Genomic DNA, 23,366 nt, shown 5'->3' with positions numbered 1-23,366 from the left:
TAAGCCTGCAGTCTGAGAGCAAAGCGCTCTATTGGGGTGATATGGTACTACGAGGTCCCTAAGATAAGATGGGACCTGATTATTCAAAACCTTATAAGTAAGAAGAAGAATTTTAAATTCTATTCTAGAATTAACAGGAAGCCAATGAAGAGAGGCCAATATGGGTGAGATATGCTCTCTCCTTCTAGTCCCCGTCAGTACTCTAGCTGCAGCATTTTGAATTAACTGAAGGCTTTTTAGGGAACTTTTAGGACAACCTGATAATAATGAATTACAATAGTCCAGCCTAGAGGAAATAAATGCATGAATTAGTTTTCAGCATCACTCTGAGACAAGACCTTTCTGATTTTAGAGATATTGCGTAAATGCAAAAAGGCAGTCCTACATATTTGTTTAATATGCGCTTTGAATGACATATCCTGATCAAAAATGACTCCAAGATTTCTCACAGTATTACTAGAGGTCAGGGTAATGCCATCCAGAGTAAGGATCTGGTTAGACACCATGTTTCTAAGATTTGTGGGGCCAAGTACAATAACTTCAGTTTTATCTGAGTTTAAAAGCAGGAAATTAGAGGTCATCCATGTCTTTATGTCTGTAAGACAATCCTGCAGTTTAGCTAATTGGTGTGTGTCCTCTGGCTTCATGGATAGATAAAGCTGGGTATCATCTGCGTAACAATGAAAATTTAAGCAATACCGTCTAATAATACTGCCTAAGGGAAGCATGTATAAAGTGAATAAAATTGGTCCTAGCACAGAACCTTGTGGAACTCCATAATTAACTTTAGTCTGTGAAGAAGATTCCCCATTTACATGAACAAATTGTAATCTATTAGACAAATATGATTCAAACCACCGCAGCGCAGTGCCTTTAATACCTATGGCATGCTCTAATCTCTGTAATAAAATTTTATGGTCAACAGTATCAAAAGCAGCACTGAGGTCTAACAGAACAAGCACAGAGATGAGTCCACTGTCCGAGGCCATAAGAAGATCATTTGTAACCTTCACTAATGCTGTTTCTGTACTATGATGAATTCTAAAACCTGACTGAAACTCTTCAAATAGACCATTCCTCTGCAGATGATCAGTTAGCTGTTTTACAACTACCCTTTCAAGAATTTTTGAGAGAAAAGGAAGGTTGGAGATTGGCCTATAATTAGCTAAGATAGCTGGGTCAAGTGATGGCTTTTTAAGTAATGGTTTAATTACTGCCACCTTAAAAGCCTGTGGTACATAGCCAACTAACAAAGATAGATTGATCATATTTAAGATCGAAGCATTAAATAATGGTAGGGCTTCCTTGAGCAGCCTGGTAGGAATGGGGTCTAATAAACATGTTGATGGTTTGGATGAAGTAACTAATGAGAATAACTCAGACAGAACAATCAGAGAGAAAGAGTCTAACCAAATACCGGCATCACTGAAAGCAGCCAAAGATAACGATACGTCTTTGGGATGGTTATGAGTAATTTTATCTCTAATAGTTAAAATTTTGTTAGCAAAGAAAGTCATGAAGTCATTACTAGTTAAAGTTAATGGAATACTCAGCTCAATAGAGCTCTGACTCTTTGTCAGCCTGGCTACAGTGCTGAAAAGAAACCTGGGGTTGTTCTTATTTTCTTCAATTAGTGATGAGCAGAAAGATGTCCTAGCTTTACGGAGGGCTTTTTTATAGAGCAACAGACTCTTTTTCCAGGCTAAGTGAAGATCTTCTAAATTAGTGAGACGCCATTTCCTCTCCAACTTACGGGTTATCTGCTTTAAGCTACGAGTTTGTGAGTTATACCACGGAGTCAGACACTTCTGATTTAAAGCTCTCTTTTTCAGAGGAGCTACAGCATCCAAAGTTGTCTTCAATGAGGATGTAAAACTATTGACGAGATACTCTATCTCCCTTACAGAGTTTAGGTAGCTACTCTGCACTGTGTTGGTATATGGCATTAGAGAACATAAAGAAGGAATCATATCCTTAAACCTAGTTACAGCGCTTTCTGAAAGACTTCTAGTGTAATGAAACTTATTCCCCACTGCTGTGTAGTCCATCAGAGTAAATGTAAATGTTATTAAGAAATGATCAGACAGAAGGGAGTTTTCAGGGAATACTGTTAAGTCTTCTATTTCCATACCATAAGTCAGAACAAGATCTAAGATATGATTAAAGTGGTGGGTGGACTCATTTACTTTTTGAGCAAAGCCAATAGAGTCTAATAATAGATTAAATGCAGTGTTGAGGCTGTCATTCTCAGCATCTGTGTGGATGTTAAAATCGCCCACTATAATTATCTTATCTGAGCTAAGCACTAAGTCAGACAAAAGGTCTGAAAATTCACAGAGAAACTCACAGTAACGACCAGGTGGACAATAGATAATAACAAATAAAACTGTTTTTTGGGACTTCCAATTTGGATGGACAAGACTAAGAGACAAGCTTTCAAATGAATTAAAGCTCTGTCTGGGTTTTGGATTAATTAATAAGCTGGAATGGAAGATTGCTGCTAATCCTCCACCCCGGCCCGTGCTACGAGCATTCTGACAGTTAGTGTGACTCGGGGGTGTTGACTCATTTAAACTAACATATTCATCCTGCTGTAACCAGGTTTCTGTTAGGCAGAATAAATCAATATGTTGATCAATTATTATATCATTTACCAACAGGGACTTAGAAGAGAGAGACCTAATGTTTAATAGACCACATTTAACTGTTTTAGTCTGTGGTGCAGTTGAAGGTGCTATATTATTTTTTCTTTTTGAATTTTTATGCTTAAATAGATTTTTGCTGGTTATTGGTAGTCTGGGAGCAGGCACCGTCTCTACGGGGATGGGGTAATGAGGGGATGGCAGGGGGAGAGAAGCTGCAGAGAGGTGTGTAAGACTACAACTCTGCTTCCTGGTCCCAACCCTGGATAGTCACGGTTTGGAGGATTTAAGAAAATTGGCCAGATTTCTAGAAATGAGAGCTGCTCCATCCAAAGTGGGATGGATGCCGTCTCTCCTAACAAGACCAGGTTTTCCCCAGAAGCTTTACCAATTATCTATGAAGCCCACCTCATTTTTTGGACACCACTCAGACAGCCAGCAATTCAAGGAGAACATGCGGCTAAACATGTCACTCCCGGTCCGATTGGGGAGGGGTCCAGAGAAAACTACAAAACTACTACAAAATATCAATGTAAACTTGTGCATTTATTGATGATGTAATGACAGCCATCTCCCCAGTGCCTTTACCTGACATGCAGCCCCATATCATCAGTGACTGTGGAAATTTACATGTTCTCTTCAGGCAGTCATCTTTATAAATCTCATTGGAACGGCATCAAACAAAAGTTCCAGCATCATCAACTTGCCCAATGCAGATTCGAGATTCATCACTGAATATGACTTTCATCCAGTCATCCACAGTCCATGATTGCTTTTCCTTAGCCCATTGTAACCTTGTTTTTTTCTGTTTAGGTGTTAATGATGGCTTTCGTTTAGCTTTTCTGTATGTAAATCCCATTTCCTTTAGGCAGTTTCTTACAGTTCGGTCACAGACGTTGACTCCAGTTTCCTCCCATTCGTTCCTCATTTGTTTTGTTGTGCATTTTCGATTTTTGAGACATATTGCTTTAAGTTTTCTGTCTTGATGCTTTTATGTCTTCCTTGGTCTACCAGTATGTTTGCCTTTAACAACCTTCCCATGTTGTTTGTATTTGGTCCAGAGTTTAGACACAGCTGACTGTGAACAACCAACATCTTTTGCAACATTGCGTGATGATTTACCCTCTTTTAAGTACAGGGTGATTCCATAATTTATTCCTCAGAATTGAGTGAGTCCATATTTTTTTCCCTCTGCTTGGTGTAAAAAAGTAACCGTTACTGACTGCCACAATTTTTTTTTCCTGATTTCTTATAGTGTTTCTTAAAGCCAGAAAGTTGCCATTTGAATTGACTTTAGTTTTGTGTCATGTCTGTGATCTGCTTTTTTCTACAAAATTAAACAACTGAATGAACATCTTCCGAGGCTGGTGATTCCATAATTATTGCCAGGGGTTGTATATACTCATACATGTGATTTCTCAGTTTTCTTTATTTTTAATAAATCTGCAAAAACTTCCAAAAAAAAATTCATGTTATCATTATGGGGTGTTGTGAGTAGAACTTTCAGGGAAAAAAAATTGTTTACTTCATTTTGGAATAAGGCTCTTACATAATAAAATGTGGAACCAGTGAGGCGTTGTGAATACTTTCTGGATGCACTGTAGTGCTACTGAAAGGCCTGATAGAAGCAGAGCCCCTGGACTGACATTTTTCTTTATTAACTCCACCAAGGAGGCAACAGTTTTGTTGTCATCTGATTGTCTGCTGTCTGTTGTATGACTGCCTGTCTTTTCATTAATCATCATAAAAGACATGAATGGATTTCAATGACATTTGATGGAGTGGTAAGCTTTAAGTTAAGGAAATTGTTCAGTTTTGTTGCAGATCTGGAACGAGCAGTGGATTTTGTCTTTGAGGATTGATTATTCATTTTGAGTCCTTTGGTGGTGTAATCGGGACTGCTGATTAATTCAGTGATCAGCATCAAGGAGCAGATCCCTAGCTTTGATTCCAAAAAAAACATGCAATCTGAATCAAGTCTCATGATCAAAGTTCAGCAATCAAGATTTAAAGTGAGGACGAAAGCTGAGTCATCAGGATCAGTTGTTAGCAATCTGGATCAAAGCTCAGTATCAAATATGAGTGATTAGGATCAAAGGTCAGAATCAAAGATGAGTGGTCAGGAACAAAGATAAGGATCAAAAGTCAGCAACTGAAATCAAAGCTTGTTGATTAGTAGCAAAGATAAGGATCAAAGAGAAGTGTTCAGTAACAAAGATCAGTGCAGGTTAATAATCAGAAGAAAAAAGTTTGATGATCAGAAACAAATGGTCAGTGTCAGATATGATACCTGTAGTCTAAGGGCAGGATGAAAGATGTATTTTCAGGAACAAAGATCGGGTCAAAGATGAGTAATGAGGAATAAGACCAAAATCAAAGGTCAGCAATCACAACCAAAACTTGATGATCGGGTTCATAAGTCAGGATCAAAGATGAGTGATCAAGAGCAAAGATCAGGATGAAATGGAAGCAATCACAATCAAAGTTTGATGATAAGGATCAAAGGTTGAGATCAAAGATGAGTGATCAGGAACAAAGATCAGAATTAAAGGTCAACAATCAGAAACAAAGTCTGATGATCAGGAAAAAAGGTCAGAATAAGAGATGAGTGATTGGGACCAAAGATTAGGATCAAAGTTCAGCAATCAGAGTCGAAGTTTGATGAATTTAAGCTCAAATGTTAGGATTAATGATGACCAGGATCAAAGTTCAAAGCCAAAGGAATAACCTGTCAATAGAAAACTCACTCACTCACTCACTCACTCACTCACTCACTCACTCACTCACTCACTCACTCACTCACTCACTCACCTTCAACAGCTTACTCCTGGAGCCTATCCCAGCAGACACGGCATGCAGTGGGGTACACCCTGGACAAGAAGCCAGTCTGTCGCTTTGAATAAAAAAGAAATAAAAATAAAGCAAACATGTCAGCACAGACATAAGCAGATGACGGCTGGACCTTGACAAAGGAACCTATTTTGACTGCCCCAATAACTTATTTCTAATTGATCAAATTCTCCATTTGTTTGTGTCCATCTGAGCCCTCGGTCTAGTTTTAGGATGACTGATGACTTATTTGGTATCTGAAAAGTGGTAGAAGCTGAACTCTTTAAGGGTTCAACAGGCTGTAGAATAATATTATTTCATTACCTTTCTTGTTTTTGAAGACTCACAAGTTACTGAGTGACACCTAAACTTATGTCTGAAAGGGGGGGAAAAGGGGCCCGAAACAATTGTGTTGAGACCAGAGGAAGTGATGGTAAGATCAGGCGTGGGCGACCTCGATGTGCATCTCACAGTTGAATTCCCTCAGGGTAGAGAGGCTCATCACCCCTTTTTGTTCCCCCATCACCTCCACACACACACAAACTCACACTCGTGCGTAGTCTGGGAATGCTGGGGAAAATAGCCCTCATTTATTATTGCCACACTCCCTCGTCTCGTCCTCTTGGTTCAGCGGTTGTTCCACCAAAGCATGTCTTCCGCCGCCAATGTCACACAATTACCTCTTAACTGCTCAAACAAATAGAGCGACCCGGAGAGTGACATCAAATCAAAACTGTCACAGGTGATTGAGTCTAGTCATCAAGGCGGCCCGTCCGCTACCTGTCAGGAGAGTGAGGGAATGAAAGGCGGAAGGAGAGAAAAGCGGGAGAATATGATAGCTGTTATAATAGACTTCTAATAATGTATAAACACCCCCCCCCCCCCCCAACCCACTCGTTTTTTCCCTCCCACTCCACTCTTATTAAAGTTGGGCACAGAGTGCATGATACCCTCCTTTTCAGCTGCTCCACTCCCTCTCTGGATTCCGGATGGAGAGAAACGGCTGTGTTTGGAGTAATGATAGAGAAAATGATAGAGGGGAGATTGAAATTTCCATCCTCTCCGGTCCTGAAATGACATTGGCTGCTAATGGGGTTAGATCACACGCATGACGGTTTGAGGCCTGAGTGATGTTAGCTGTTGATACTCCGTAAAACAGAATGACAGAATACCTTCAAAAAGTCACGCGTACAGTTCGGGGCAACACTGTGCAAGAACGCCGGTGTGGATCCGAACATCGTGTGACGGTTGTTGTGCAACTTACAGAAGCGGATCTCCATCGGAGGGAGAGAAAATGAACAGCAATGATGAGCGCCAGCAAAAGGTTGAGCGGAGAGGACATTAGAGGCGCGATGGTGTTGTCAGTGCCGGATGTAAATTCAGAGAATGACACAGTCAACTGACACGGCTGGATGGTCACCGCGGCAACACACTGGGGCCGTGACACTGACAAATGGGATATTTCAAAGGACTTAATCAGAGGAAATGGGGTTTGGTTTGCAGGTGACATGAGTCCCGCTCCAGCGCTCGCAAAGAGAAAACTGATTGCCTGCTTTGAGTCCCCCCTCCACCATCTCTCCCTCCATTCCTGCCTATCTCACACTCACCGTGTGACTGTTCTCGCCCTCGCCTGTCACTCCGCTATGACTACGTGTGCATGGTGGGATGTGCAATTAGATTTGCCGTGAGATAGTCAGTGGCATCATCTTTCTTCAAAACAGTCACACAGGCGACTGATGAAAATATTAAGACGGAATGAGTGGAAAACTGATTTTATTAAAAAAAAAAACTTGCAGAAATAAAGTCAGCACAATTAACATTATTATAAAACAAGAGTAATGTAGCCCGCTGCATGCTGCAGGTTAACACCACAGAGGCAAGAGAAAATGTTGTGGCTGATGGAAGGAGAAGAGGAGAAACAAGAAACAAAACTAGAAGCACTCGGACAGCGCAAACCTCCACCAAGGCCATAGGGTCACTGATGTCACATGGAATACCCTTTTGCAAAGAGACTTATTCCATGTCGTTTCACGCATCTACTGTCATGTTTCAGATTAGGGCATTTTTTTGGACAGTTCACTCACCTGGCATAAATGTTGTATTATTGCTGTTAACAGCTCTCTCTGCATCCCACAATCAAGTTTTATGTTTCTTTTTTTTTTCAGGACAACCTGTACTTTCAAAATATATATGCTATAGTTGTGTTTTATAAGTGTAATAAAGGTTTACACTCAGAAATAAGAAAGGAAAAAGTAAAGCAGAATATAACTTTCCACACACATTTATTCAAAACACACAGCAAACTATAATAAACTAGTAACACATCTCTCCTAAAAACAATCTTTGGTGTGTCACGTGAGGTGAATCTGCCCTACGATTGGATTTTGGAAAACCATGTGACGGTGAACCAATTCCGACTGGACACTCACATTGCTCACGTCATCACACAGCTTCTATGAAGAGTACAAAGATGGTGGATGGTGGCTTGAAAGTCAAGTTAACTTTTCAGCAAAAAAAGTAAGTTTCTATCTCATATCATTAAAAAGTTATATATAATTTAGTAAAGCTTGGTCTCAGCCATCGTATACGACGGCGTCTGCATGAACTACACAAGTTTTTTTTTCTAAAAACAAGTTTATTCAATGAGGAGAAACAAATGCTGAATTATTGTTGTGTCGTAACTTAATTTTTGTTCAGTCTTTGTGACCCATATTCATGAAGTTAGATGCAAAAATGTTGAAATTGGCCCTATTCTACAATGATAAAGAATTCTTAAAAAATAACTGGATCTGGATCATGTTCCGCATAATTACCAAAATTTAATGACTTCTAAGTTAGGCCAAGATACACCCCTGGTAAAAAATTTCATTTAAATCCGTTTTTGAGTAATCCTGCTAACATTCCAACCAACCAACCAACCAACAAACAAACGGACGCGACCGAAAACATAACCTCCTTGGCGGAGGTAATTATGCAATCAGAGATTGAAGACCCTCTGGTCAGGGATCAAACTCATGATCTAATAGTGCTGACACACCACCAAAACTAGCTGCATCTCTGCTCTTACTGTCAGTCTCTTCTCAGCAATGCAACAGTGCTTCCTAGTGGTACAGAGTTGGTATAAGCATTCAAGTGGACTGTACTTCATAGTGTTTTATAATTACTGCGTATTAATGCCGGGAATTTGACATGTCATCCTCCCTTGAATACGTTGGAGTACTGTCGATCGAGTTATCGAACTGGCTCGAATAATAAATTCTCAGGTATTGTGTCATATCATGACAAAAGTGTGGCAGTAATAATATTATACAAAAAAATTAATGTTTATGAGTTCAATGGTACGAATATTTCATGAGGTGAAAGATGGAATGTACCATTCAACGAGGTGAAAATTGGATTCCAAAGCAAACTCAGCTATGTTTAGCTAAACACTACCCCCAATAGTGTGAGCGTGCGCAGTGGTCTGGGCGTGCAATAGCACATGTTGTATAGCACCAAAATTACACGCTAAAAAAAGAACTGTTGCACGGTCAGTGAAACACAATGGCAAATGGTATGAATAATCCATGTCAGTGAGATACAAACCACCAATCAAATGACAAGGATCCACTCAGCCGTTACATAAGATCCTATCATTGGTTGCATTTCTTACCTCCAGAAATTGTGCAGGAGACAAAGTTCATTTTCTGCTGGTGATCTTGGTGCTACCGCGCACCTCTTGGTTTTATAGGTTTTATTCCACACTGTATCTTCTGTGATTTTTTTTCCCTTTTTTTTTTTTTGATGTATTATTTACAGTGCACACTGAATTTTATTTTTTTTTTAAGTCCACCTCTATAATTTGACAGGAGACTAGTCAAGGATTTGACTGATGGGTATGTGACCCTGTGTAAGTTTTTGTTTAGCCATGGCAACAGACAGTGTTTGCATAAAATACAGTATGTGTAAAAAGATAAGATAAAAAGAGAAGGTGATGACACTTTTTCAGTCTGTGGTGTTTTTTTGGCAAAAACTTGACTCATTTCATCAGACACACAAAGCACTTTACAATGATGCCTCACATTCATCCATTCACACAGACACACTCACACACTGATGTCAGGGTGCTACCATGCAAGGTGCACCACTACGCACCAGGAACAATTCGGGGATTATAGACCTTGCCAAGGGTCCTTAGTGATTTTCCGGTCAGGCTGGGGTCTGAAGCCCAACACTTAACCACTAGAACATCACCACCCAAAAAAGTTGAAACAAAATCCTTTGATACCTCCGCCAAGGAGGTTATGTTTTCGGTTGCGTTTGTTTGTTTGTTTGTCTGGCTTTCAGCAGGATAACTCAAAACGTTTTGAACGGATATTGATGAAATTTTGTGGACCGGTTGGAAATGACAAGAGGAACAAGTGATTAAATTTTAGTGATGATCCGGATCCCGATGCTAACGCATTAGCATGTCTATGGCATTTTCAATGTTAAAAGTTAGCATTAAGCCGTTGCAGCTGTCATCACGTTCGGGTGCATTTGTTTTCAAATTGTAATATTTCTTACATTTATTTTTGTTTATATATTAATAATCTAATGATTATTATATACAATTTTAGAGAAAGAGACAAAAAGAAATAGATCACTGTGCCAAGGAGGGAATCTCTTTAGGGTCAGTGACCCTATGGCCTTGTTTAGAGAAGTGTTTCAGAAATGTTAAAAAATTCATATATTTGCAGTTTAGTTGAATAATAAATTGAATTTTGCCTCTTATTTGTTTTTGTCTATAAGCACATGCAATATCAATATCAGTGCTCAGATGACAGTAGCTTCTGGGAAAGGTGCAAGTTGCAATAAACTGTGATGCCAAGCACTAAGGATACATGCTATCCAGTCACAGCAGATGAAACTTTTTTTTACTACTGAGCAAACATCATTGTTAGACTTTTTTAGGTTCAATGATTCCACGGCGTGTAGATGTTATGGCGAGGTTTGCACTCTCTGAGTGCTTCTAGTTTAATTAAATATTTTTGTGTAATCACATATCTAAACATGATGCAAGTGGGTTTTTTTTCCAAAATTTTAAAATCAGTCTATTGGTGCAAATTAAAGCCAAATGTGACATGTCAACAAACATCTCATCCTGTGCAGTCCTGGTTTCCCTGATGTTTCTTACATGCCTCCTTTGGAAGCCCAAAAAAAAAAAAAAAAAACACCTACAAAAAGACAACCCACCCAGGTGATCTTTGTTTCTTCCCTGATAAGGTGATAAAAAGTTTTAACACACACACACACACACACACACACACACACACACACACACACACACACACACACACACACACACACACACACACACACACACACACACACACACACACACACACACACAAACAAAGGCTCTTGGAAAACTGAAGGGATCCAAATGCAAGACAGGACTTGTCTTATTTTGCTTTTGGCTCACATTGTTTGTTTCACAGGTATTGCCTGCATTTCTTTTTTGTCCCCTTTATTACAAAACATTCTTTCTGCTTGTATCTATAGTGTAATCTATTCTACTGTATATATTGTTGTTCTGCACAGAACTTGACTTCTGTATTTTGGGAATTATTTTTCTTTTGTCTTATTTTTGCATACTTGCACTGTTGTTCTGTGACTGTCCCTGAACTGCTGTAACATCATAAATTTCCCCATCGTGGGACTATTAAAGGATTATCTTATTTTATAAGATGTGCATCTTGTAATTTCCATCTTCATTTTTATGCTGAAGTAATCTGCTGCCTACTGCCAAAAATTACTGCTGGTTCACACACACACACACACACACACGCACGCACGCACGCACGCACGCACGCACGCACGCACACACACACACACACACACACACACACACACACACACACACACTTATGGATCCAGAATGTTGTAAGCATCTATCATAATACATGATTAATTTCACCATCTGTCTGCAGGAATGATTTCCTTTTTCTGTTGGTTTCCATTTTGCTTATCCTTAGTTTTATGATTCCTGTTCATTTTAGTGACATTCGCAGGACCTTTATTGTAAATGGGAAATTGCTGAACATCTATATACATGTGTGCACATTTGCCAGTGTTGTCCAAAAGTAAAAAAAGAAAAAAAGAAAGAAAAAAAAGCATTGGGATGAGATCAGGCAAATATGGAGGAAATTATAACCATTTTTACAATTTAAAGTTCTTGGACGCCTTTTATGAACTGAGTTTGTAATTTCCTTGAAACCATCTTTCCAGCTTGATGTTCCAAGCTTCCCCCACAAAAAAGTAGAAGCAACTACCTGTGAAAATGGAATCCCTCACCTACCTCTGTTTGAGTAGCTGGTGTGGCGTTGCCACCAGTAGCTCCCACTAGGGGAGACGGGTGATTTGGTGCTGCAAGTCCAGTCGTCCCACTCTGGGTATGAATCACAGCAAGGGGCCGCTGCCCTGTCACAGCAGCTACAGATCAATGATAATTACCACCTTGACATGAGTACGCTTATTACTGAACAGGATAAGGGACAGGGGCCCAAGCTGCAGTGGCCATAGGGCCCGATCGATAGCCCAGAAATAATGGCTCTCTGGGGCACTAGATTGGACTCAGCCACTAAACAAGCCATTACACCCGCACGCATGACAGCTTAGGTCTAGATATGCGTCCTAACTCTCCTTCTCCTGGAGGCTTCTGTCTTCCAGCTCGCCTCACTATGGCTCCCGCATGCCTCAGTACTCAATCTTGTCGTGGACCGTTATGGGCAGGCGGGAAACATGCCTCTGGCTTTCAGACGTGTTAACCAGAAGTGAGTGATTAGTGGAAGCACGCTGCTACAACACAATGTGCTCCTGTGCAACACGCTGAAGAACGAGGCCTTGCAGGGTGACCTGACAATTGCCAGAGAGCACTGAGATCAAACACCGCCGCGGCACAGTAGACGCAAACAAAGCAAGCGCATCAACGCGTATAAGTGATGCTGATCCGTCTGTGGCAGCCCTCATCATCCTTTCTCTTTTTTTTTTTTCTTTACCATCTCCCTCTTCCAGATCCCTTGTTTTTTTTTCCTTCTCCTTATTTTTTAATCCGGTCATACCTGTAATCTGCCTCTGCGACAGGAAACTTCAGAGAATCAATTAGTCCTCGCCTCATCCGGGAGCCAAGACGATTCCTCTCGACTTGAGCCGCAAACTCCTTCTATCAGGAGTCATTCTGCCTGCCTAACACCCAGACTCCTCTCTCCTGAGCCCGGATAGGTTTGACTCTAAGCCTCTAAAACGTTGACAACCCAAAGCGCCTTTCTCTCACCAAGCCCTAACCGCCTGCCTCACCCCGGCCCTCTTCTTCCTAACCGTCGCTGTCGCTAAGTAAAGAAGGATTTTGTTTTTCTCCTCAGCATTCAGCGATAATGATGCCATGTCACGCCATTTCATCCACAATTAAATAAACAGTCCCTTTCGGAAGACTTCATACGACTTTGCGCTAAACTCAAATAGGAGGAGAGGCTCATGATGACTCTGGGCCGTCCTTTGTCTCAAGGAAGTTCTGCACTGAAGACGCTTTTTTTGTTGTTGTTGTTTCTTTGCTTTTAAACACCGCCACATGACACAAAGGGAAACTGGGGACACTTTTGATGGCTACCGCACATCTTCAACTGGAGTGTGGAACAAACAGAACATTGAGGGGTCAGATTTAATCCCTCCGCCCCGTCTTTTGTATTCAGATTAAAGACTAAGGAGGATTTGCAGGAGCCTGGAGTTTCTTGTTAAAAGACTGTGTTCTCCACTTAACCTGCAATTTACCTGTCAGTTAAACCCACTGTGGCGATCATCCACACCTCTGATAGTGAAAGGGGCTCTTATTTTTCAGTGTTTTGTTTTTTCCCCCCACATTCCAAATGAAGGCTTTATGTCCGCTTGAGTAAGTGAAAGTGGCATCATGAAATTCCTGACAGATGCTGATTAGAGCAGGAGCAGTGAGTGAAAGAAAGTAAAAAATATCAACCTGCTCTCACGGCAAGTCGTGATTCAGCAGCACGAAATATACATTAATCTATTGGTTTGTGATATTGTGACGGGAGCTCGGGGGTGGTTATGGTTAGGGTGGGGGGAAGGAGTAAGATTAGGTTATGGTTAAGGTTAGGGTTGGGGGTGGGAGTAGGGTTAGGAATAGTGAGTTAAAAAAAAAGTTCTGTCACGAAAATTTGACTCATTTCATCACGGGAGCACGAAAAAAACGTGAGACTGGGCTGAAAATATCCTGAACAACACCAGATACTAGAAAGGAAATTGGAGAGCTCCTACCCCTGCTAAAACCAATCAATCCTCAACTTTTCAATGAAGAATAACAGCACTGCTGTTGACATTGCTATAAACTGTTAATGAACTTTTAAGGGTTTATATCATTTAAGTGCCACAATGTTGAGGACCCAAGTATTCAACATCCTAAAATATGCATAATTTGGAAAAGGCTAAAAGGATGCCCATGTTTAACCTGGCTTCAGCAGATAGATTGCTACATTTGAGAATTGGGAAAGGATTAGATGGTTACCACGCAGGACCCACTGTGGTTGTGTGGTGTGGTAAATTCTGTGAGGTATTTACCACACCAGTGCCAAAGCTGAGACCTTTGAACACTGGGATTTTATTAAAATTTAAATGAAGAAAAATGTGGGGCCGTGTCTTCAGTGGTGCAAATGTTTTTGGAGATCTATTTGCTATTGAGAGGACACATAAATTGTGCATAATGCTGGGAGCTGGGAGTAAAAGGGTTGGATTTACAGTGTTTGTTTGCAATCTGGACATAATATCAACCAATAATAGTGACACTTGTCAATCTATTTAAATGATAGTGCACCAGACAAATAGCACTATGGTACTGAGAAAGTGGGTGCAAGCAAAAGATTTTCTGGCAAGTTAAAGGATTACCACAAACTTTTCAGAGTTCACCAATGGACAGTGGCCACCAAAGCTCCCTGAGGTGAGGCAGGGAAACACTAAGGTGAAGTTTTGTATTTTTTTCCCGTAATGTTATATGTCTGAAAGACCCACAATTTGATGATTATGCAGTTCAATCTGAAACAGCTCCTTTAAAACATCTGTGACACATATATGACGTATGTCTCAGGTGGAGCTGCAATCCTACAGCTAACCTCTGGTGGGAGATTTAACTTATCGGACATGTTTTTATCGTAGTTAGGAAGCACATTACCTCAAGGAAACCCAAACAGAGAAAACAAATTCCAAAGAGAAAGCAACTGAACTTTGGTGGTCCCAAATCGACTACCTTCTTGTTGTTTAGCAACAGTTCCATCTTCTTGTTTACCATGCTGTCCATGAAATGAATACAACTGAAAAAATAACTACATGTGGAACTAACTGAATATGAACTTAACTAAACTTCATGTGTGCTGAACACAAAACTAACTCCATATAAAGCTACCCTGAATGCTGTGTTCTGGCACCTGTCTTGCATGGACTGGGTGTTGGGTAGGTTTGTGGAAACCAGCAGCTTAGGTGCCTTTATTGGTGATGAAAGGTTCACTGACCGTGACTTAGTGGATGATGCTGTGATCTTCGTGGAATCAGTGGATACCCCAATTCCAACCATTGAGAAACTGAGTGAGGAATCAGATGGTCTGAGTTTCAGATTGTCCTGGGTCAAGACAAAGATCCAGGCTTTTCAATCAGTTCCTGGACTCAGACATCTGCATGCAGTAAAAGTGTGGAACGGTAGCGATGTTCACTTATCTCAGCAGTGACATTTACGTCTCTGGGTCTTCTGCCTTTAAGTTGAGAGACACTTGGGAACAGCTTATGGAGTCGTGAGGCCACTGGACAGAGATGTTTGATGACGCAGATATCTTTGAAGCAGAATGAAGGTCTAAATGCATCCATTATAAGGTCATCGCACAGTAGTGTGGCGGCTTCTCTCGCCTCTGGTGATGCTTTTCATCTACTGATTTTTCTTCTGCGAAGAATGATGTGTTTAAGTGCAGCTCATCAGATCTTTGGACACTAAACATCGCTGCTTTAAGACTGTGTCCAAACTGTAGGGCAGCACTGGGCAGTCTGCGGCTTCTAAAAGCAGCAGACTGGAGCGGGAAGACACACAGGCTAAGAAGCAAATGAAAGCATTGTGCACTGATGCGGCAGAGGGGTACGCGGGGTGGGTTGTTAGCCAAGCCAAAGGCTAGCAACAGACCCATGAGTCCATCACTCTTTCTGACCAACGTTCGCTTGCTAGACAACAAGGTGGATTTATTGCGGCTCTGTGTTTCCAGCTGCAGAGAGATGAGGAACTGTTGTCCTTATCTTCTAACGGAGACATGGCTAAACGGTAGCATGCTGGACTTAGCCTACCAAGTGGACGGGCTAACACTTTTCCAAGCAGACCACAACCATCTGTTGAGGAAGAAGAGAGGAGGTGGTGTTTACATCAAAAGAGATGATGTTTGAACTGTTCTCTGGTTAGCAGTCACTCTTCAGAGGCAGCTGAACTTTTAAATGTCAAACACTGGCCTCACTAACTGCGTCAGGAGTTTATTATGCCTGTTTACATCCCCCTGAGTGCTAATGCTAGCATAGCACTCAAAGAGCTCCACGATGACATCAGCCCACTCCAGAACAAACATCCACAGGCTTTTTATGTGATCACCGGGGACTTTAACTGCATACATCTTACAGACATTCTGCCAAAGTTCTACCAGCATGTCTCCATAGCTCCTCAGGGTGACAACATGCTGGACCGAGTGCACACAAACACATGTGATGGGTATGGAGCTGTTCCACACCCCCACCTCGGCTTCTCTGATCACATCTCCATCATGCTGGTTCCCCTTTACCGTCCTGTGGTTAAAGTCAGCAAGCCAACACAGAAGAACATCACTGTGTGACCCAGTGATGCAACAGGTCTGTTTTGAGCACACTGACTGGCAGATCTTCAGAGATGCAGCTGCATCTACTGTCACTAGCTACATTAGAAAATGTGCTGATCATGTTGCCACCACCAGAAGGATTACCATCTATCCTAACCAGAAGCCCTGGCTGAATGGAGAGGTCCGCTCACTCCTGAGAGCAAGGGATTACTGGGTTTAGCTCAGGGGACGCATCAGCACTGAGAGCAGCAAGACGGAACCTGGATGTGCAAATTAAAAGTGCAAAAGCCAGCTAAAGGTTGATGCACACTCTGCTGACTGTGTGACTGCTCGGACAAATATCCCAGCTGTCATATTGTCAAGTTTGCAGACGACCCGGCCGTGGTGGGACTAATCTCCCACAACGATGAGGCAGAGTACCAGCAGGAGGTTCAACATCTGGAGGTGTGGTGCAGAGCCACCAATCACTGCATAAATGTGATGAAGATGAAGGAAGTGATGGTGGACCTCAGGAGGAGTAACCACTCCCCCACCACCACCACCTCTACATCGCAGACACACCTGTACAGGTGGTCTCCAGCTTCAAGTACCTGAATCTGCACATTATTGACAACCTCACCTGGTCAAACAACACAGCCACAGCTTTCTGAGGTTGCTGAAATATGCTGGACTTGCTCCCCCACTGCACTTTTCTTCTTCTACACATGTGTGGTGGAGAGCGTCCTGACCCAGTCCTTCACTGTGCCGTACGGTCACTGCTCTACAGCGGAGAAGAAGGATCTGCACAAAGGATCATCGGGTGTAACTTTCTTTCCATCAGTGACATTTACATCAGCCACTGTCGGAGCAGGACCTCCAGTGTTATGAAGGACCCCCCTCACCTTGTCCCCCCCATGGACTGTTTGTTCCTCTGCCTTCAGGGAGAAGGCTGCACAGCATCAAGGCCAGAACCTCCCGTCTGTGTTCCAGCTTCTTTCCAGAAGCAATCACACTGATGAACAAAACATCACACACCTAACGCCACACTGCTAAATGGTACTGCGTGCAACATGGGTCACAATTCACTTTTTGCAGATCACCACACTGGCTATTCTGTTTAACTTACTTTAGGTTTAACTTATTTTAATGTTTAACTTCTTGTATATTTTATCTGTATATATTTTTGTGTATCTTTCACTCTTTTTTTACTTTCATGCCTTCACTGGACCTTGAGTACAGAATATGAGTATGTACGAGATTACTCACTCAGTGTAAACCAATTTTACCCAAGGGTGTAATAATAAATTGAATCTTGAATCTTGAATTTCATTCCTATCATGTGTTACATGCTGAAATGACAATAAATAAACTTGACCTTGACATCTCTGGTATCCTGGTGCTTCCTGTCTTACTGACTGATTGTAACAGTTGGACACTAACAAGTGATCTAAGGTGACAACTGGATGTCTTTGGTAATAGACCTCTTTGGAGGATCCTTCGGTGCAGCAGTTGGTATAACTTTCTGTCAAACAAATGGTTACTTAGAGAGACACAGATGAGGAGTATCACTTGCATTGTGAAGTAATGTCAGCGACAACATATTAGCCATGTGGTACATTTCTCTTGGCATTATCCAGCACATAGGTCCCTGAGTGTTGAGGTCCCTTGTGGTTTAAGAAGGCCAAGGGGATGTGCTTGTTTCACCTGCATTGACTAGATGGTTACTTCTGAGGAATGGGAATGGAGCAGTTGTATGTCCGGTGGCTAGTGTGTGCGATGTGGCAACATGAGGCACCAGTGCCGTCTCCCAGACCTGACCTGACCTTTGCCAGAGCAACAGGACACTCAAGCCTTGATTGGTGGTGTGCAAGTATGAGTAAATGACTTATTTACCAGTGGTGATGTTTTCATTCTGTTCTACTTCATGAAGTATTTTTCATTTTGTGTCTTGTATGCACTGAAAAAAAGTCTGTTACATGATTTCAACAGTTCACAACAGTTATTTTGAATGAGCTGTATAAATAAACAGGAATTCCTGTCTTTATGAACACTGATTCAAAACCTTTTGTGTAATCGGGCTATTAGACAGACAAACACAGGGAAGGTAATATAAAGAGAAATAAGACTGTCACTGGTACTTTATCAAGTATTTACACTCTCTTACTCTATGTCTAATAAATCAGAAATCACTTCTCGTCCAGTTCTGGCGAGTGACTCTCTGGAGCGTTATGAAACAGGACACAAAGCCGAAACACACTGTGAAGCTTCTTGATTTGGATTTCCAAATTTCCTCTTCTGTTCTTGTGGAAGTCCCACCATGGAACTCTGACCTTCTTTCTCCCTCCATAACCCTCTCACCGAGGCCAACCATGATTCATCACCCCAAGCCAGCCAAGGGACTGAATCAAAGTGTCACCATCATTCTGCTCCACCTCATCCATTTCATCCTCTCTTGTGAGTTATCTCACCCTCCATTGGCTGACCGTAGCGGCCTTCTAAATATTCCTTCTGCGTGGAACCTGCCAGGTCCATGGCAGCAGTAAACCGGACCATTCGATTTCTCAGCACAGGCGAAAGATAAGGAGTGATGTGGAGACATTATCGGTCACTCTTTGGCTGCCAAAGCTCTGTGAGCTTCTCAGCCTTAAAAAAAAAAAAAAGGAAGAAGCTGTGCAGATGGACACCAAACAACCGCGCAGCTCATGATGGAGCTTTACACAAGTCTTTGATGCATCCCCTAATCTCCACTAAACTATCCCACTGGTTTTAACACCCGTATGTCTCAGCCTATGTCTTATAACTTAAGAGTTTATCATTATGCGCTCAAGAGTGTTTGGAAGCTGCATCAGTGCAAACAGTGTGCAAGACCAAAAACCCTCCGAAAACATAACAAAAGATGGGAAACGGTCCATTGCTTTAGGAGCATTGTTTTACCTTCCGCCACTGAGATTAAAACACAGAAATTTGGAAAAACAATCATCTGGGTGGAGATTTTTCTTTTTTTTTAACTTGTTCTGGTCTACGATTGTGAACAAGTTGAACTAAAGTGAAACTTTGTGAAGGGCGGCAACGAACACTCTTTATTTTTCCTTTCCTTCTCCTCTGATCCTTTTCTCTTCCTAACAAAACCAGCTCCCTCTGGCCCCCAAGAGACTTACCTCCTTTATTCTGGAGGAACCCACCTGTCCGGCTGCATGTCAAACCCTTCCTCCCGGTGGGCTTCTTGCCTCAAATTCAAAAGTTAAAACCCATTACTGAGCTATCAACCCGCTCATCATGCTGCCTAATGACCTCATTTCCCTAAGTGATAGTCCCGTCACTCACCGGAGGCCCCTGTCAGCTCGGCTGCCACAGTCCAAGGGCCCCGGCTGCTGTGAGGCATTACCGCCGCCGCCGCTTCCTCTCAGCCTGTCCTCATCAAAAACAGGATAGAACGCTCAATCTCTGAAAATGTGTCAAGGCAAAGTGAGCGGGGACGCAGGGGGTAAGAGACTTTGGAATGAAAGTGTCGGGTGTTTCATTCACCATATCCACTCTATTAGTAGGAGCCACAAAGTCAATCAGGGCCCCGTTTTCATTTCGGTGTAGTTGAGGGGGTCAGAACGTGGCATTGATGGCTGATGGTCACGGCGTGTCCATTCCAGCTCAGCCCAAATCAGTTCGAGGAGTCGGTGTGTATAAAGTGGATTATTATCACGAGCGTCCCAACGTCACCGCTGTCCTTGTGAGACGAGGAGACAACGCTGAGCGCCGAGAGGGGTCGAAGGAGAAGCGCGCGGCTATCTGCATGCCGCCTCCCTCGGCGTATACCTTCCTGTGAAATGATTTGGTAAATATGGAAAGGCCCCCTTAGGCCACGCCGGCCCGGCCCCTCTGCAGGAGTGGATAATTGACTCCTTCTCCTCTCTGATAATTCATTGCTTGCATATGCCAGCTAATACATCAGCTGAAAACGGCCCGGGCCCTCATCTCCCTTGACGTACGCACACATGCACACACCCGGAGGAAGGCGCGAGCACGGGGAGAGGGAGTATAAAAAATGGGGATGACAAATGGGAACACTTCTAGATCTATGAATGAATTATGTCTTCTAAATACCTTGAGCAGAGGCAACTGTCAGCCGGAGTCTATACTAATCTGGAACAAAATATGACCAGCTCGGCATTAAAAAGGAGGGAACACGGCTGCTAGAGAATGAGGCGAGAAATGAACGAGCAATCAGGTCATTAAAATGAAGTGTCTGATTCAGCTTTGGTGGACATATGCGCATTTATCATGAGATGGAACGATCGCCCCCCCTTTATCATTTTAATACAGGCCCTTCCATTGAAATAGATGAGGATTATTCCAACAAGACACAGATATCATTTGTTTTACAACAGCTGAGTCAGCACTCCCAGCGGTCATTAGGAATTAGACACTTTGCAAATGGGGGGAAAAAGGGATGAATGCTTGAAATGTTGGGATATTATCCAACAACATAGCACGGGAAGACAAATGACAACAGCAATCCATGCGTGAGCCGGCCCGCGTACGGATAAAACACACAGGGTCACTCACCTTTCATGATTACGTTCACACACGCTGTAACCTTGATTTTCTATTTATTTATTTATTTATTTTTTGTATCTCCTGATGATGTAGGAATGAGGTGTGTTTCCTGTGGGAAATGTATTTTTCAGGCAGTGGCTCAGAGACGGTGCGTTCAGAGCCGCAGGAGATTCACTGCATCTGTCAAATGGGAGAACCAAGGACGAAGCATTTTAGCCAAGAAGGTGGTCCAAATGATGAAGGTGCTCCAAGGTCTGTCTGAAGGAAGGAAAGTATGAATTCTGACAGACCATCCAGAATATATATATATATATATATATATATATATATATATATATATATATATATATATATATATATATGAAAATACAGAATAAAATAAAATAATAGGACATCCGTATGGTATGCAGGGGGTGGGAGGTGCTGTCCAGGATGCTGAGCAGTTTCCTCAGCATCCTCCTCTGTAACACCTCCACCACAGAGTCCAGCTCAACCTCCAGGACAGACCCAGCTCTCCTAATGTAACAGACACAGCTCAGTGGAATGAGGAGTTGAGCTACCAACAGATATAGACCTGGGTTCAATTCCCACTCATGCTACCTGCCTGTGACCTTGGACAAGACACTTCATCTGCATTGTCTAAGTCCACGCAGCTGTACAAGGGGTAGCTGTGGCTGAGGAAGTCAATCAATCAATCAATCAACTTTTTTCTTATATAGCGCCAAATCACAACAAACAGTTGCCCCAAGGCGCTCCATATTGCAAGGCAAGGCCATACAATAACCATGAAAAACCCCAACGGTCAAAACGACCCCCTATGAGCAAGCACTTGGCCACAGTGGGAAGGAAAAACTCCCTTTTAACAGGAAGAAACCTCCAGCAGAACCAGGCTCAGGGAGGGGCAGTCTTCTGCTGAGACTGGTTGGGGCTGAGGGAAGTAACCCACATCGGACTGGTGTCCTGTTCAGAGGAGATGTAGACTCTCATCCACTTCATGCAGTGGAGCCTGAGATAAGATAAAGCAGCAACGGGCCTCGGGGCCTTGTAGGACGGCTTCTTCTACAAACAACTAATGACACAGAGCTGCTCAGCAGTTACTAAGAGAACAATGTCCCATTGTATTCTAGGAATGAAACACATCAGGAAACAACAACCCTTTTATATTTATTACTTTAAAAAAATTAAGAAAAAATTTAAACCATGTACAGTGTTTTAGGGCCCTCTGTAGAAACCACGTCATTAAAATAGATATGTCCTTCATATTTGCTTTTTAAAAGTATTGAAATGGCAACAGTGCTGTTTGAATTTTATTTTCCCTGTTCATCTACATTATGTGATAATAATTTGATTTTAATGGCCCATTGATGTGTGGATCAGAAGGCCTCTTTAGCCTTCCCCTGCATGAGTTCTGATCAAATCTTTCCTTTTTTGAAATTGCACCTGGATTCTTAACAGAAAAACTGGGGACCCCCCCCCCCCCCCCCCCCCCCCCCCCCAACAAAACAGATTCCTCTGAAACTAAAATTGAATTAACTTTGACTACATTATCAAAGTGAAGACTAAACAAGTAGTTCATGGACTCAACACAAACTGTTCGACAAAGCTGGCCAAGCAAACAAACCAATCAACACTGTGCAAAAGTCAATACTGCCCTCTAGTGTCCAATCGCGTGACAAACCATGTCTAATTTGAAGAAAAAGCTTCAGCTGATCTAATTTAATTTGCATGTTTAAAACATATTAAACAACTCATGATAAACTGAGATTAAATAAACAATTTTAAAAATATTTTCATCAGGGGCTATATTTCAAAATCAGGAGCTGTTTGATCGTCACAATTTAAGATAAAGAGTCAAAATACTTGACATGCTTGTTGCACCTGTATGGTAGTGCGATTCCTTCTCTGATGTGTGCCACTAAAGTCTATATGTCAAACAGAATTATGTTTACCCCAGTTTTCACATTTATATGATTTATTTGTTTGGTTTACCTACAATAAACTGGTGGCTTGTCCAGAGTGTACACCGCCTTCTGAGACAGACTCCAGCCCCACCGTGACCCTTAAATGGAATAAGTGGGATTAAAAAATGAATGAATGACCTTGGAAAAAAATTTTCATGGTCAAAGTCCTGTTAGAAGTTTCATAAGATAAAATATAATACAAAATATAGACCAAAAGGGCTTTTCAATATCCGCTAAATCCGCAATACAAATGTGGATCAGACTTAGTCTGTTCATTGAGAGTGCCAGTTTGGACCTCATTGTCACAAATTAGAGGCACTTTTGATTGAGATATAATGTAAAATATACACCAAATGGGCTTTTCAATATTAAACTCAAATGATCACAAAATCTACAATCCAGATCAGATCCGGATCAAACTTTCTCAGGTGATAGTGAGTGCCAGCCTGTACCTCACTTTCAAATATGAGAGTGATTGGGCCATGTTTGTTTAAGATATAAGGTAAAAATATAGATTAAGTGGCGTTCTCAAAGTTAAATTT

This window comes from Thalassophryne amazonica, chromosome 10 (genome assembly GCF_902500255.1).
Source record: "Thalassophryne amazonica chromosome 10, fThaAma1.1, whole genome shotgun sequence".
NCBI classification, from domain to species: domain Eukaryota; kingdom Metazoa; phylum Chordata; class Actinopteri; order Batrachoidiformes; family Batrachoididae; genus Thalassophryne; species Thalassophryne amazonica.
This window is presented reverse-complemented; position numbering follows the sequence as displayed.